This window comes from Macrotis lagotis, chromosome X (assembly GCF_037893015.1).
Source record: "Macrotis lagotis isolate mMagLag1 chromosome X, bilby.v1.9.chrom.fasta, whole genome shotgun sequence".
In the NCBI taxonomy this organism is placed as follows: domain Eukaryota; kingdom Metazoa; phylum Chordata; class Mammalia; order Peramelemorphia; family Peramelidae; genus Macrotis; species Macrotis lagotis.
The window spans coordinates 14549566-14566675 of NC_133666.1; positions in this window are offsets into that span (position 1 = coordinate 14549566).

The following is a 17110-nucleotide window of genomic DNA, read 5'->3' on the forward strand; positions in this document are numbered from 1 at the left end:
TTAGGACTCTTTTTTAATGTGCATTTTATCTTTGCAGTCTTTGAAACATTGTTTAATTCTTTATTATTCCACAAAGATCTAGAAAATCTTTTAAATCAGTTTCATGTTTATATCATTTGAACAACTCCATTTTCTTCCTTCTTTCCATAATCAAGTCTGTTCTTCACAAGGCCAATTAGAGAATGCTAATCAAATAAAATACTTAAAAATAGTTTCATCATTCCTTCTGTTTGAGAAAAGATAAAAATTCATGTGTGCAATTGAATTTCCTTTCACAATATTCCTAGGAAGAGCATTAAATTTATTGTTTTATTAAATTAAATCTTTATTCTTATCTGACTTAAATTTATTTGAAATTCATACTATCCAGGATCAATACTCATGTGTATATGAGGAGATGATTAAGTTTTGTTCTGTCTGAATGTTGGTTGATTGTGACTACAATTTAAATGAATTTAATCAAAATTCTTCAGCAATACCAATTAATGGGGCAGTTAGGTGGTGCAGTGGATAGAGCACTGGCCCTGGTCGGCAGGACTGGAGTTCAAATCTGGACTCAGACACTTAATGATTGCCTACCTGTGTGACCATGAGCAAATTATGTAACCCCACTGCCTTAAAAAAAATTAGATGTCAATTGATGAAGTTAAGCCTACTGAGAACTCAATGTCAATTCATTTCAGTCCTAGACTTAGGAAGACCTGAATCAAAATTTGGCCTCAGATGCTTACAAGTTTGTTATCATGATTCAGTTATTTAACCCTCTTTGTCTCGTTTTCTTCATCTATAAAATGAGCTACAGAAGAAAACTCCAAACCATTTAGGTTTCTTTGACAACAAACCCCAAAGGGAGTCATGAATAATAAATAATGACAGAAATGAATGAAAAACAATAATAATGGCAATCTATTTATGTAACTGGAAAATAAATGAGCAAAAATTTATATGTAATACTGGATAATTCTAACATATAGTAGTAGTAGTAGTACCTCCTAAAGAACAAAGCACTAGATTCAGCGCCAATATTGCATTTTTATGATGTTTTTTGCATTCTTTAATGATTTCAGGGTTATTCTTTAGCAGTAACTTCTAGTTTGGTTTGATTTTTTAAAATTGATTTTTTAAAATTAGATTGATGATAAATAGAATGAATTTTGTTTAGGGACATTTAAAAATTATCTTTTTGAATTGGAAATTGCTGGGGTGCCATATAGAGTACTAATGGTCTGTAAGAAATCATGTGCAGCCAGATTTCAGAAAAGCATGGAAAGGCTTGCATGAACTGATGCTGAGTGAACTGAGCAGAACAGAACATTAAATACACTAACAGTAACATTGTGAGATAAGCAACTATGATCATCTCACCTGCTCTCAAGAGTTCAGTGATCAAAGACAATTCTGAGCCAGGTTATGGAAAATGCCATACACATCCTGAGAAAAAAAAACTATGGATTCTGAATGCAGAGGAAAACACACTCTGTACATTTTTAAGAGAATCTTTTATGTTTTTTCTTCCTTTCTCATGTTTCCCCCTCCCTGTAGTTCTAGTTCTTCTTTCACAATTGACTAATATAGACATATGTTAAACATGATTTTAAATGTACAAACTATATCAGACTTTTGCTGTCATGAGTAGAATGGTGGAAATGGAGAATGGTGGAAAAATGTGGAACTCAAAAACCTGCAAAAGGATGAATGTTGAAAGGTACCATTGCATGTAACTGGGAAATAAATAAATAAGGGAATAATGATCTTTTCTTTTTAGTTAGGGAATTACCAAATGATAATCACAACCAGGGATTGAACAGTGCCAAAGGAGGAATTTAGGAATAACTTCTAACAACTTCTTTGCTATTCCAGACATTCTTTCCAGCATTGGAGACCAGTCCAATAAGAACAACATGCAAAAATTTCAACTTCTAATAGCATTGTTGTTTGGTCATATGCAAGGTCTGATACTTTTTGACACCATTCAGGGTTCTCTAAGTAATGATACTGCCATAGCCTTCTCCAGCTCATTTTACAGATGGGAAAATGGAGGCAAGCAAAATGAAATGACTTGGCCAGAGTCACACAGCTAATAAGTGACTGAGTTCAGATATGAAATCAAGAAAGGGAATCTTCCTGACTCCAGATCAAGAATTTTTCCCTGGACGCCCTAAACTATCCCTAGAGATAATAACTACTTAACAAAGGCTTCCTATCTGACTGACTTCCTATCCAAAGTGGAAAATTCCTGAAATCTGACAATCATGTCCTGGAAAGCTATGGAGCCTGTGACCAGGGTTTGGTACACCACGGTCTTAGGACAATTTGAGGCTTTTGTTCACAAATATACTTCTAAGTGGAGGTCAGTGATTTTCTATGACTAGTATCTTCGAAATCTTCTCTTGTGAATGAAAGTATTAATGAGCAATATTAATATTTAAATGAGGGACAAATGATACGACAGCGGGAGGCTTACTCAGTATTTAGATGACTGAACAGTGACCTTGTAGTGTGATGTCTGCTCAGTATTAATATCTAGATGAGTGACCAGTGACACGGTGGTGCGAGGCCTGCTCAATATGAATATTTAGATGAGGGATCACTGACATTGTGGTATGAGGCCAGCTCAATACTGATATTAAGATGAGGGACCAGTGAAATTGCAGTGAGAGGCCTGCTCAATATTAATATTGGAATGAGGGACCAGTGACACTGTAGTGTGAGCCCTGGAAACATTGATATTTAGGTGAAGGATCTGTGACACTGGAGTGTGAGGTCTACTGAGGAACAAAGTCATTGTAGTATCAGTTCTACTCTATATTAATATTTAGACAAGGGACCAGTGATACTGAAGTGTGTGGCCTGGAAACATTGATATTTAGGTGAAGGATCTGTGACACTGGAGTGTGAGGTCTTACTGAGAGAACAGTCATTCTAATTTCAGTTCTATTCTATATTAATTTTTAGATTAGTGATCAGCAATACTGCGACCCAAGGCCTGATCAATATGAATATTTAGATGACAGACCAGCCAAACTGTAGTGTAAAGCCCAGAAATATTGATATTTAGATGAGGGACCTATGACACTGAAGCATGAGGTCTACTGAGGGAACAGTGACAATGTAGTTTCCTCTCTACTCAATATTTATACTTAGACGAGGGACCAGCGACACTCTAGTCAGAGGCCTTGTCAATATTAATATTTAGATGAAGGCCTAGTGACACTGTAGTGAGAGGCCTGCTCTGTGCTGTCTCTGCTGATTTTTCTTCTCCAACTCATTCTTATTTGCTATGAGACAGTCTGAATTCCTATTTAACACTGAAGGAAGTCATTACTTGATTTACCTCAGAAATCAAGTTTCCTTTGTTTCCCTTCTATGTAACTGATCAGCAAAAGAGCTGCCAATATGAAAAAGCCCAGGAAAATCATGCATTGAAAGGGTCAACATATAATAACAGTGGCAGTGCCTGACATGTTCAGAAAAAAAAAAAAACAGGTGCTCAACTGTGTTTTCAATGAGCTGGAAGATACTGGTTGGATACTTAATGTCAACGTTAATCTGCCTATTTACCAACTTGATCCTTAATTATTTAATAATTATTAAATTTCTACTAAACTCCCACTATTACTCCAGTTGTGTCAGATGCTAAAATAAATATAATTTCAATCCTTATCTTGGAGGAATGTTGATCCTCTTGCCAAACTCCAATTCTTTTTAAATAACAAATTACGTTACCTTCTGGAGAGCTGTTTGAACATTCTGCTAGGGGATTATCAACCACCTTGAAAAAGTCCTGGAAATTTAACAATCGGTTGGTGGAAGCGTCTAGGATCTGATTCCAACTGGGATGACTTTATCCATCACATTTTGACATTTATTTCATAAACTATCTTAAATGACCAGATCCACCATATTCTTGTTTTCCGCCACTTTTGCTCATGTGAATGGGAAATTAAGTGTTACTCAGGACCAGGAATGGTACTGAGAAGCTTGCTCGATTTTCACTTCACTGCTGTTATACCTTAACCATTATCATGTCTCTTGTGGCAAGATTAAGATTGTAAAGGATGAGGTAAATGGTGACTATTAAGTCTGAATTTCTATTTCATCTGATAGAATCCCTCCACTACTTCAGTAAATAAATCCAGGATTTCATTTGTCTCCATTCTAACTTTCTATAAAGCAAGTGATTACTCATAAACACAAAAATCAATTAAAAACATTATTTAAAATGGGAGCAAATGTAATACAAGGTTTTGGACACACGATGGCAGTATAAAACTGTAATGACGGAATTGGCCACAAGAGGGCAGAAGTATCCAAAAAAGCACATCAAATGAACTGCAACATTGTTACTGGACACCAGATGGCGACGAAAGAACATACTATGAAACTCAAAGGCAAATAATTGCTCAAAAAAAATTTCTTGAGCATATATGATATTCCAAAGGGTTGCTCTAGGTTCTAAGAATACAAGACAAAACCAGGCACCCTGCAGCATTAAAAAAAAGATAGAACCAAAGGCTTATACTAAACATCAGCAAAAGGCAGGTGAATGCGATGGTGTTCTAATAATTAGAAGAGAACATATTAGCAAGTCAATAAACATTTATTAGGTTCCTGCTATGTGTCAGACACTGTGCTATGTGCTGGGTATGGATAAGAGGGCAAAAAAGTCCCTGCCTCAACTAATTCATAAACTAATTGGATTATTCAGAAATAAAGAAAATAAAGGTATTTCCAGTTTTAATAAGATTTCATTTAGAGAATGAGGACATTTCAGTAGAGAAGGATTTGAGATAGACTTCACCTTAAAGATAGCATGTCATCTTCAACTTTAAAGGAACATGGGACACAGAAGTGAGAAGGGAGGAAGAGCAGCATTCTAGCAGCTTGGAGAGATAGAGAAAATGAACGGAGCCAAGAGAGGGGGTATCTTGGTTATGAGACAACAAGGATGCCATGATCACAAGGACAAAGAATAAGCAGAAGGGAGGAAGGTGTAAGAAGATAAGAAAGAGAGCAGACTGCTTGGTTAGAGAGGGCATTGAATGCCAAACACAGAGGATTTTGTACTTAATCCTTGGAGTGTTATAGAGGCTCTATTTTTCATTGAGTAGGGGATGACATGATTAGACATGTGCTTTAGGAAAGGTTGCTGGCTGAACGAAAAATGAACTGGGACGAGGAGAGACTTGGGGAAAGACATATACTAGAACAAAGTCTCACAAATAGCAAGAGCAGTACATGTAGGAATAGGACCCTTTGCAGGAGTGTGGTGGGTCTGTGAGAGGAGAGAAGGGGGCATATTATAGAGATTTTGCAAAACTGGAAACAAGAATTTGAACACAGATTTGACATGTAGAGTGAGACATTGTAAACAGTCAAAGATAAAACCTAGTTCATTAGTCTGAGGAAGTGAGAGGATGGTAGTTGTCTCTTTTGTAATATGGCTGACAGCAGGGAATTAAGGAGTGCAGTAAACACTTAGAAGTTGATAAAATCACAAGGGAAACAATAAAAAGAGAAAAGAGAAGAGGGAAAAACACGGAAATGTGTGTGAAACCTTGAGTTTGAAGATATTAACAGAATGAAAATCTTCTAAGGGAGAATGAGGAACAGGTAGGTTAATAGGAGAAGAGCCAGAGGAGAGAGGGAAAGAAAAAAAAAAACTAGGAAAAGAATATGAATGGAGAATGATAATTGGCAATGTCCAAGGAATACAGACAATTTCAGGAGACTGGGAGTTGCGAAGAGAATATTGAATCTGCAAGTAAGACTTCCCTAACTTTGAAGACAACAATATTGGTGGAATGATAGGATCAAAAGGCAAATTAAAACATGACTGAAAAGCAAGTAGAAGCACCATTTGTAGATAGTCTTTTCAAAGAGTTTAACTATAAAAAGCAAAAGAGATATGTTGAGAAGGAAATTAAGTGAGTAGATTAGTAAAGTCTCAGAATTATTGATGTAATGATAATGATAGAGGAAACAGTCTGTTGGACAAAAACCAGAAAGAAATAGAATATCAAGAGTAGTTAAAGCACCTGGCCTAGGTAACATGTAAGGACTCATTATCTAGTGAGACAGTGGTGAAAGAGAAGACATTGGATGAAGCCATAGGTTTGTTTTAAGAAGGCAGATAGGTTAAAAAAAGAGGTCAAGGTGGATGACCTTAATTGTTTTCTGCAAAAGTTGAAGCAAGGTCTTAAGCTGAGAATTTAGGAGCCTCATTTGAAAGAGATAGCAAAGTTTGGAAGATGCACCACGAAGAATTGGTAAGAGAGGTGCAGTTGATTTTTCAAGCTGCAATGAGGGTGCAGTTGGAGATGCATAACCTAATCTGGTAGCAGATTCAGCAGAAATGGTTCTGTGAATTTCTCAACCTTCATTCATCAGCACAAGGGAAAGAGAAAAAGTAGAAAATGGAAAGCGTGATCCCAGTCTGAGGTGTGGCAAAACATCATTAGTGGACTGATAAGCTAAAGAATTCAAGAGAGGAGAAAATTATAGAATTGAGTGGTTTACCAAGGGAGGAAGATGGAGATAGAGTACTAATGCAAGGGAGATGATTTGGGAGAGAAGTGAGAGGTAGACTGAATGGAGATCACATTAGGTTTGAAGAAGAAGGTTTCGTAAAGTAAATCATAGAAATAGAAACACAGTAGAGAAAGTAGATTTGGGGATTCCTGAATATTGAGTTGGGATAATTGTGGAATTTGGAAATATCAAGGATATTGCCCATATTGGATTTGGCTAACATGATCTGCAGTGGTAGGGCAAGGGAAATGAGTTGGCTGAGAAACTGAGTGGTCGAGTGTGTCAGAGGGAGAGCCAGAATTTAAGTTGAAGTCCACTTCTATGAGGTCAAGCATTGGAAAGGGAAAAAATGAGCCATTTATATAATCAACTAAGAAAGTATGGGGAGGGATCAAGATCTGTAGACAACTGCTATAATATTCTGACTGGGTGACAGAGTTCAAAAACTTGTACCTCAAAGAAAAAAAAAACCTAAAAAGGGAAAGATTTGTGAAGAAATAAATAGTTCAAATTCCCTTTCTATACATGTGAACTGCATGGGGATGTGTGAAGGAATAGCCAAGACTAGAGAAAATGGATTAATGTAATGGGAGAGGGAGCAATTAAGAATGAAGAAAAGTTGGTTATCTAAGGAAAGCACATTTCAAAAGTACAGTGGAAGGGACAGTGGATGCTTGATTGGAAATTGATTTGGGTAATTGAGTATAGAAATAATGAATTGAGTGATGAAGATCAGGATTTGTACAATTTCCCAAAAGTATTCAGAATTATTGGAATATGTACAATATGACAATGCATGATGTGAAGCCTAGACACATAAAACTTAAAAATACAGGGTTATAACAAAATGGCAGAATATGTAGATTAGACATGAAGTTTTATTCTCTGAGATTGTCTATTTAATTATAGGTAGAGTCCATGTGTCACTGATCTAACAGAGAGAGGAGAAAATTTCTGTAAAAGCAAAGGATGGGGAAATCGGTGATCTCCTTGGTGGTCTAACAATGAAGGCTGCACAGTCCTAATTTGTCCAGTTGCTCCTCAGAGACTAAAATTCTTATCTGATGAATTGCTATCTCTTCCTAGACTTTAAGTATCATGAGGGCATCCAGATCACTGGCTTCCTAATTTATAATCAACATGAGAGAAATAACCCCAGATCTTGACTTTTCATCTAGTGGCATAGGTGACTGAGTTGTAAAAGCTGAGTACTGTTAAAAGGAATCAACTTTTTTTTTTTTTTTTACTGAGAATACAGTTTTGGAAAACTTTTATAAATCATTATTATAATTATTACACTTTGACATTTTCCCCATTTTGATTAGAGAGGACATCATTACATCAGAGATAGATCAACTAAAGATGTGTAGAAGAAAGAAAATGAGGGGTGTATTGGAGGGAGAGATAACATATCTTGGTGACCTAAGATTGCTAGAAGATCAGGAAGGCAACATAAGGTCTTATGAGTAGTATCTGACTGGAAGATGCATTTACAGATACATGAGGAAAAGTACATAGATCAGCAGGGGACAATCCCCTTTGATTAAACAACGTTTACAAATAAGAAACACAAAAGGGAGAAAGTAAGCAATAAAAATTTTGTTCCTTTCTTTCTCCTGGAGACATCTGATGTCCTTCTGTATCTCCAGGAGTCTATTAATGACCAAGGTTTTCCACATAATTCAGATTACTGGAAGTTTTCTTCCTTTCTAGTAAAGAAATATCTCAAGACAAAATGTTATCAAGGGAAAAGATGATTGTAGAACATCTTTCATTTGTCAATAGTCACACAGAGAACATAGTTACAGATAGAAATTTTGAGATACAAACCACTTTTTAAAGGCTCAGTTAAATATTTGGCATTATTATTTTATTTTTCCCATCTGAAAGATGCTGTTCTACTAACAAAAAATAACTTTCATTATGATAAAGTATCATTTTAGGATCAGTGTATATCTAATAGTTGATTTAAAAATGATTTTAATCTTTTGTCCATTTTTTAAAAGAATCAGAAAAATATTTAGCTGAAAATGAATTACTCTATAAAACATAACAGAAAGGAAAACATAGATTGCAGGTCATTTGACAGCTGACTAACATTCCTTTTGATAGTTGAGTAACTTTCCTTTCCTTTAAACAGAAATTAAGATAGTTATGTTAGATAACCATAAACTGACGTCACAAAATCTTTATCATATTTGCCTAAATAGCTCCTTAACATTTTGAAAAGTTAAAGGATCTTAATTCTCACAGAAACATAAAGCTGATAACAGATGACAACTCTATCTACTATCCTGGTTGTCTTTCAGAATTAGATAATTGTAAGCATGTTGTTTATATTTGTCCTGGTCACATGTCATGATTATAGGATTATAAAGACTAAGGGCATAAAAATGGAAAATATTCATTTTTCAGAGGTTTGGTAAAGCTATGTGGATGAACAAATGCCTTGAACCAGATTTTATTTCTTACAGGTGAGAATTTTTCAAATGTCTTGTTTGAGGAACTGTGTTAGGAATGTCCAGTCTTAGAAGTTGTTGAACAATGGTTTTCCCAACCTTTGCCTATGAGCCTCTCTCCCACACTATCCATGTCTAAATCCTATAGTGTTTTGCTCCAACCTAATTTTCAAGCTCAAACAAACTCAGATAGAAAGTCAATTCTCAATCTCATGAGGTCTTTAATAGCAGTTTCCTGTAATCAGAAAGATTTAGTCTTAAACTTTTGTCTAAAGGATCAAAATATGCCAGATGGAGATTATAGTCTTACAGAAGGAACAATAATATATTATCACAGAAAAACTCACAACTCATTCTGTTGCTGCACATGAGCACTCTACTTAAAAAGGAAACATAAATTTTGGATTAAAAAATAATCACAATTGCTTCTAGAGCCAGGATTTATAAAAAACAAAAAAATATATAGTAGAATATGTTTTGTTATTAACCTTGTTTAAAAATAGACATACATATCATCATTTGTACAAAAATATTCATATAAGTTCTGTTTGTGGTAGCAAAGGATTGCAAATCGAATAAATGCTCATCAATTGGAGCATGGCTTATGTATGTCATGGAACACTATTGTTCTATTAGAGAACAGGAAGGATGGGAATTCAGAGATGCCTGGAGGGATTTGCATGAACTGATGCTGAGTGAGATGAGTCGAACCAGAAGAACACTGTACACTCTAACAGCAACATGGGGGTGATGATCAACCTCATTGGGCTTGCTCATTCCATCAGTGCGACAATCAGGGACAGTTTTGGAGTATCTGAGATGGAGAATATCAACTGTATCCAGAGAAAGAACTGTGGAGTTTAAGCAAAGATCAAAGACTATTACCTTCAAGTTTTTTGAAAAAAAAAAGTTGTCCTATGTACTACATGATTTTATTATGTCTAATATTTTATTTTTTCCTCAAAGATATAATTTTTCTCTCAACACATTCAATTTTAAAAGTTTCAATGGGTTTTACAGATTTCTAATTTAGTAAAACTGTCATATAAGAACTATTAAATTTGCAAGTAAGGTAATGCATGAATTATTTAATTTTACTAAACAAAATGCTTTCATGTCCAAACCCTATTTTTTGATCAACCATAATAACTGCATAGAGGTTTTCTTAACTTTAACCTAATAAAATTATGACTTACCATATTTTTAATGTGTTTATTTACTTCTATTCATCTATACTCATTATATGAAAACAAAAAATGAAATAATTAAGGAATTTGAATTTTATATACTGGTGATAAAATTGAAAAACATAAAGGGAATTAATAAAAAAATAATGGAAGACAACTTAGCCATACCATAGCTAAAATTATATTTTTAATGATCACTAAGAAAATAGAGTGGTAAATCATTGTAATAGATTACACGAAAAAGAGGTCCCAGTAATTGTATATTAAACCCAAAGACTACAACTTACAAGATAAAAAAAAACCACTCTTCAGTAAAGTGAGAAGTGGAAGATTGTATGGCTGAAACTAGGCATAGACAAATATCTTACATCTTCTACCAAGATAAGGACAAAATGGGAGCAGGATTTAGATGTAAAAATTCATAATATAATCCATTTAGGAGAATAAGGAATAGTTTACCTGTCAGATTTATGGAAAAGGGGAGCAGTTTGTGACCAAAGAAGCAATATATGACATTATAAAAAAACAGCGTGGAGGGATGGGAATTCATGGAAGCCTGGAGGGATTTGCATGGACTGATGCAGAGTAAGATGAGCAGAAGTCCCAAAACACTATACTGCCTAAAAACAACATGGGGGGGAGGATCAAAACTGATGGATTTGCTCATTCCACCAGTGCAACAATCAGTGAAAATTTGGGGTTGTCTGCAATGGAGAATGTCATCTATATCCAGAGAAAGAACTGTGGAGTTTGAACAAAAACCAGTGACTACTACCTTTAATTTAGAAAGAAAGAAAACCTGGTATCTTATTGTCTGATCTTGCTATCACTTATACTTTATGTTTCTTCCTTAAGGATATGATTTCGGTCTCCTGACATTCAATTTGGATCAATGTATACCAAAGAAACAATGTAAAGATGGCCAATTTGCCTTCTGTGTTTGTGTGGGGGGAGGGAAGTAAGATTAGGGGAAAAATTGTAAAACTCAAGGTAAAATTTTTATTAAAAAAACTGGATAATTTTGACTACATTAAATTGAAAATTTTTTGCACTAACAAAACCACTGCAACTAAGATTAGAAGGAATTTTACAAAGTTACAATTTACAATTTTAACAACTAATGTTTCTGGCAAAATATATTACTAAAATATATAGAAAACTGAATCAAATTTGTAAAAAATAAGTCATGGTTGAAAGATATGAGAAGGTAATTCTCAGACCAATAAATCAAAGCTATCTATAAGCATATGAAAAATAACTCTAAATCATTATTGATTAGAGAAATGCAAATTAAAACAGCTCTGAGATATCATCTCACAACCTATCAGATAGGTGAAGAAGACAGAAAGGAAAATGATAAATGTTGCAGTGGATGTGGGAAAACTGGAACACCAATGTACTCTTGGTGGATTATGAAGTGATCACACATTTCTGTAGTTTCTGCAGAGTCATTTGGAAATATGCCCAAATAAATCTGTGCATCCCCTTGATCCAGTAATAACACTACAAGGCCCATATCCCAAAGAGATCCTGAAAAAGGGGGAAAGACTCACATATACAAAAATACTTAGAGGAATTCTTTTTGTAGTGAAAAAGATATGGAAATTGAGAGGATGCCCATGAATTGAGGAATGGTGAACAAATTGTGGTATACTATTGTGGAACACAATTGTTCTATAAAACATCATCAGGGATAGAATTTCAAAAAAAAAAAGACTGGAAAGACTTGCATGAATTGATGCTGAGTGAAATGAGCAGAACCGGAAGACCATTCACTAAAAACTACATGGGGTCATGACCAATCATGATGGACTTGTTCATTTCAGTAGTACAATAATGAAAGACAATTTTAAAAGATTTGTGATGGAAAATACTATCCATATCAGAAAAGGAACTGTGGAGTTTAAATGAAAAGCAAAGTTTATTATTTTCAATTTTTATAAATTGTCTTAAGTTTTTTGAAAATGTTTCTGTGATGTTTCCTTTCTTCTGTTTACTTCTCACAACATGATCAATATGGATGTATGTTTAACATGGATATAAATGTAGAGCCTATATCAGATTGCTTTTGGTCATGGAGAGAGGGGAGGAAAGGAAGTGAAGGAGAAAAATGTAAAACTCAAAAACAAATGACTGGAAAAGGCTATTGTTATATGTAGTTGGAAAAACAAAGAAAAATATTTTTAAAATCATAATAAAATATTTCAACAGATGTTACTCAATTCTTTTGTAACAAAACAATCGGATTTCCAGTTAGGGCAACATATGCATTATCATATATCACTAAGCGTAATGTTCTCATACTCAAATCTTACATCATAGGGCAACAGACACAACAACATAGAGGTTTTCTTAACTTTAACCTTATAAACAAAATGAATTAACATATTGTGTTTTATAAGTTTATTCACTTCTACTCATATATACTCATCATCCTTTTTATGTATAAATATTTTATATGTTTTCCAATTATATACAATAGTAGTTTCTATCAATCATTTTTTGGTAAGATTTTTGAATTTTACAATTTTCTCCCCACTCTTCTCCCCCCACCCCAAAGAAGGCAATCTGATAATCTTTACATTGTTTCCATGATATGCATTGATCAAAATTGAATGTGTTGAGAGAAAAAAAACATAACCTTGAGAGAAAAATAAAATATTAGAGATAGCAAAGTTATGTAGTATATAAGATAAATTTTTTAAAAATTGAAAGGAATAATCTTTGGTTTTTGTTAAACTCCACAATTCTTTCTTTGGATAGAGATGGCATTAACCATCACAGATAACCTAAAATTGTCCCTGATTATTACACTGATGGAATAATTAAGTCCATTGAGATTGATCATCACCCTGTTAGGGTGTACAGTATTATACTGCTTCTGCTCGTCTCACTCAGCATCAGTTCATCCAAGCTTCTCTGTTTTTCCAAGTTTTTCCAAGCTTCTCTGAAAGCCCATCCTCCTAATTGCTAATAGAGCAAGAGTTTTCCATCTCATACCTATGCCACAATTTCTTTAGCCATTCCCCAACTGATGGATATCAATTTCCTCTATTTCAATTCTTTGCCATCAAAAATAGAGCTGCTATAAATATTTTTTGAATAAATAATGTTTTTAATCTTTTTTCGTTTTTTAAAGATTTTGAGTTTTACAATTTTTCACTTAATCTTACTTCCTTCCCTCCACCCCCCACCCCCACAGAAGGCAGTTTGTCAGTCTTTACATGGTTTCCATGGTAAACATGGATCCAAATTGAGTGTGATGAGAGAGAAATGATATCCTTAAGGAAGAACTATAAAGTACAAGAGACAGCAAGATCAAATAATAAGATACCAGGGTTTTTTTTTTTTTTCTAAATTTAAGGTAATAGTCCTTGGTCTTTGTTCACACTCCACAGTTCTTTCTCTGGATACAGATGGTATTCTCCATTGCAGATAGCCCCAAATTGTCCCTGATTGTTGCACTGATGGAATGAGCAAGTCCATGAAGGTTGATCATTGCCCCCATGTTGCTGTTTGGGTGTACCGTGTTGTTCTGGTTCTGCTCATATCACTCAGCATCAGTTCATGCAAATCCCTCCAGGCTTCCCTGAATTCCCCTCCCTCCTGGTTTCTAATAGAACAATAGTGTTCCATACATATACCACAGTTTGCTAAGCCATTCCGCAATTGAAGGACATTTAGTTGATTTCCAATTCTTTGCCACCACAAACAGGGCTGCTATGAATATTTTGGTACAAGTGATGTTTTTAACCTTTTTCATCATCTCTTCATGGTATAGACTGAGGAGTAGTATGCTGGATCAAAGGGTATGCACATTTTTTTTTACAAATAATGTTCTTTATACATTAATAAAATATTCTTCTTTAAGAGTAAACAAAATACCCCCTCCCCAAAAAAATATAGACTCGCTTGAGTGATAAAGTAAAGGGGAGAGAAAAAAATAAAATTAAAAAATAATAGTAATAATTGTAGGTATGGCCTGGTGGCGCAATGGATGGAGCACCAGCCCTGGATCCAGGGGCACCTGAGCCCATATCTGGCCCCATACACCCAGCAATCACCCAGGCATGTGACATGCAAGCCACCCCAACCCCACTGCCCTACAAAAACCAAAAAGAAAAAAGAAAAAAAGACCCAAAATAAAATAAAATAGTAATTCTAGTATGGGTGGCTGGGTGGTGGACAGAGCGTTGGCCCTTGAGCCAGGAGCACCCAGTTCCAAATCTGGCCTGAGACACCCAACGATCACCCTGCTATGCAACCCCAGGCAGGTCACCCAGCCCCATTTGCCCCACACTCCCCCCAAATAATAATAATAATAATAATAATAACAACAACAATAATAATAAATAATAATAATAATAATAATTAATAATAATAATAATAATAATAATAATGTGCTTCAGTCTTTGTTCCAACTCCAACAACTCTGTCGCGGGTGGATCACATTCTTTATGATAAGTCCATCTCAAGTTACTTCCATATTTTTCCACCGTTGCCATTGCTGATTGCAACTCCCTCCTTTTGTATTTCTCTACTGCTGTGTACTATATTTTCTCTCTCCTTTCACTCTGACTCTTCTGTAGGGTAGCTGAGTGGAGCAGCAGACAGATACCTGGTCCTGGGGCCAAGAGGCCCAGAGCCCCCATACCACCCCTTAGTCCCAGCATCCACCTGGCCCTATCGTCCCAGACAGGCCATCCAATCCCAGCCCCTTGCAAGAAGTAAAAAAGAAAATGTTTTATATCTGACTACTCTCCCCCCATGGTCCATCCTCTCCTCCATCACTCACATCCCCCCGTCCCCTTGTCCCCCTTCTCTCCTTCTTATACCAGATGCCTATACCCCATTGAGTATATATGCTGTTTCCTCTCCTAACCACCTCTGATGAGAGCAAAGAGTCCCTCATTCCCCCGTGTCTTCCACCCATATATCATTGCAATAGCTCATTGTAATAAATAAAAATCTTATTATATAATATATCTTGGCCTATTCCCCCTATCCTTTTTTGTATCCCATTACATTTCCCTTTTTTCTATTGACTCCAATTTTAAACCATATTTTATCTATCTTCAAATTCAGCTTTCTCCTGTGCTTCAATTATATAAGCTCCTTCTACCTGCTCTATTAACTAAGAAGGATCATATGAGTATTATCAGTGTCATATTTCTGTGCAGGAATACATGCAGTTCATCATCATTATGTCCCTCATTTTTTCCCCTTCTCCTCCAATCTCTATGCTTCACCTGAGTCCTTTATCTGAAGATCAAACCTTCTGTTCAGCTCTGGCCATTAGAATAGGAACATTTGAAATTCCCCTGGTTCATTGAAAGTCCATCGTTTTACCTGAAAGAGGACATTCATTTTTTTTGTTTACATTATTTTTTATTTTTTTAAATTTATTTTTTATTTTCATTTTGTACAAATGTTTTTTTTTACATTAATAAAATATTCTTTTTTTACAAGTAAACATGGGGGGCCATGAATATAGATAGACTTGCTTGGGTGAAAAAAAGTAAAGGGGAGAGAAAAAAATTAAAATTAAAAAAATAATAGCAATAATTGTAGGTATGGCCTGGTGGCGCAATGGACGAATCACCATCCCTGGAGCCACGAGCAACCAAGTCCATATCCAGCCTCATAAACTCAATAATCACCCAGCCATGTGACATGCAAGCCACCCGATCCCCACTGCCCTGCAAAAACCAAAAAGAAGAAAAAAAAGACACAAAATAAAATAAAATAGTAATAATAGTAGGGGTGGCTGGGTGGCAGACAGAGCATTGGCCCTTGAGCCAGGAGCAACTGGGTCCGAATCCAGCCCCAGACACCCAAAGATCACCCTGCTATGTGGCTCCAGGCAGGCCACCCAGCCCCACTTGCCCTGCACCCTTCCCCAAATAATAATAACAAAAGATGTGCTTCAGTCTTTGTTCCAACAGCAACAACTCTGTCACGGGTGGATCACATTCTTTATGGTAAGTCCATCACAAAAGTTACTTCCATATTTTTCCAACATTGCCATTGCTGATCGCAACTCCCTCCTTTCTTATTTCTCCACTACCATGTACTATATTTTCTCTCTCCTTTCACTCTGACTCTGCTGTAGGGTCGCTGAGTGGTACAGCAGACAGATCCCTGGTCCTGGGGCCAAGAAGCCCTGAGCTCCCCTACCACCCCTTAGTCCCAGAATCCACCTGGCCCTATGGTCCTGGACAGGCCATCCAATCCCATCCCCTTGCAAGAAGTAAAAAAGAAAATGTGTTATATCTGACAACTCTCCCCCCAGGGTCCATTCTCTCCTCCTTTATTCACATTCCCCCCCTTCCCCCTGCTCCCCCCTCCTTCTTACTCCAGTTATCTATACCCCATTGAGTATATTTGCTGTTTCCTCTCCTAGCCACCTCTGATGAGAGCAAAGGTTCCCTCATTCCCCCTTGCCTCCCCCCTTCCATATCATTGCAATAGCTCATTGTAATAAAAAAAAATCTTATGTGAAATATCTTGGACTATTCCCCCTCTCCTTTTTCTTTTTCCCATTCCATTTCCCTTTTTATCCTATTGACTCCATTTTTACACCATATTTTATCTTTGAATTCAGCTTTCTCCTGTGCTTCAACTATAAAAGCTCCCTCTACCTGCTCTATTAACTGTGATGGTTCATATAAATATTATCAGTATCATTTTTCTATACATGCCATTCATCTGCATTAAGTCCCTCATATTTCCCCCCCTCTCCTCCAATCTCCATGCTTCACGTGAGTCCTGTATCTGAAGATCAAACCTTCTGTTCAGCTCTGGCCATTCCAAAAAGGAACATTTGAAATTCCCCTGGTTCATTGAAATTCCATCTTTTTCCCTGGAAGAGAACATTCAGCCTTGCTGGGCAGTTCATTCTTGGCTGCATTCTAAGCTCTTTTGCCTTCCGGT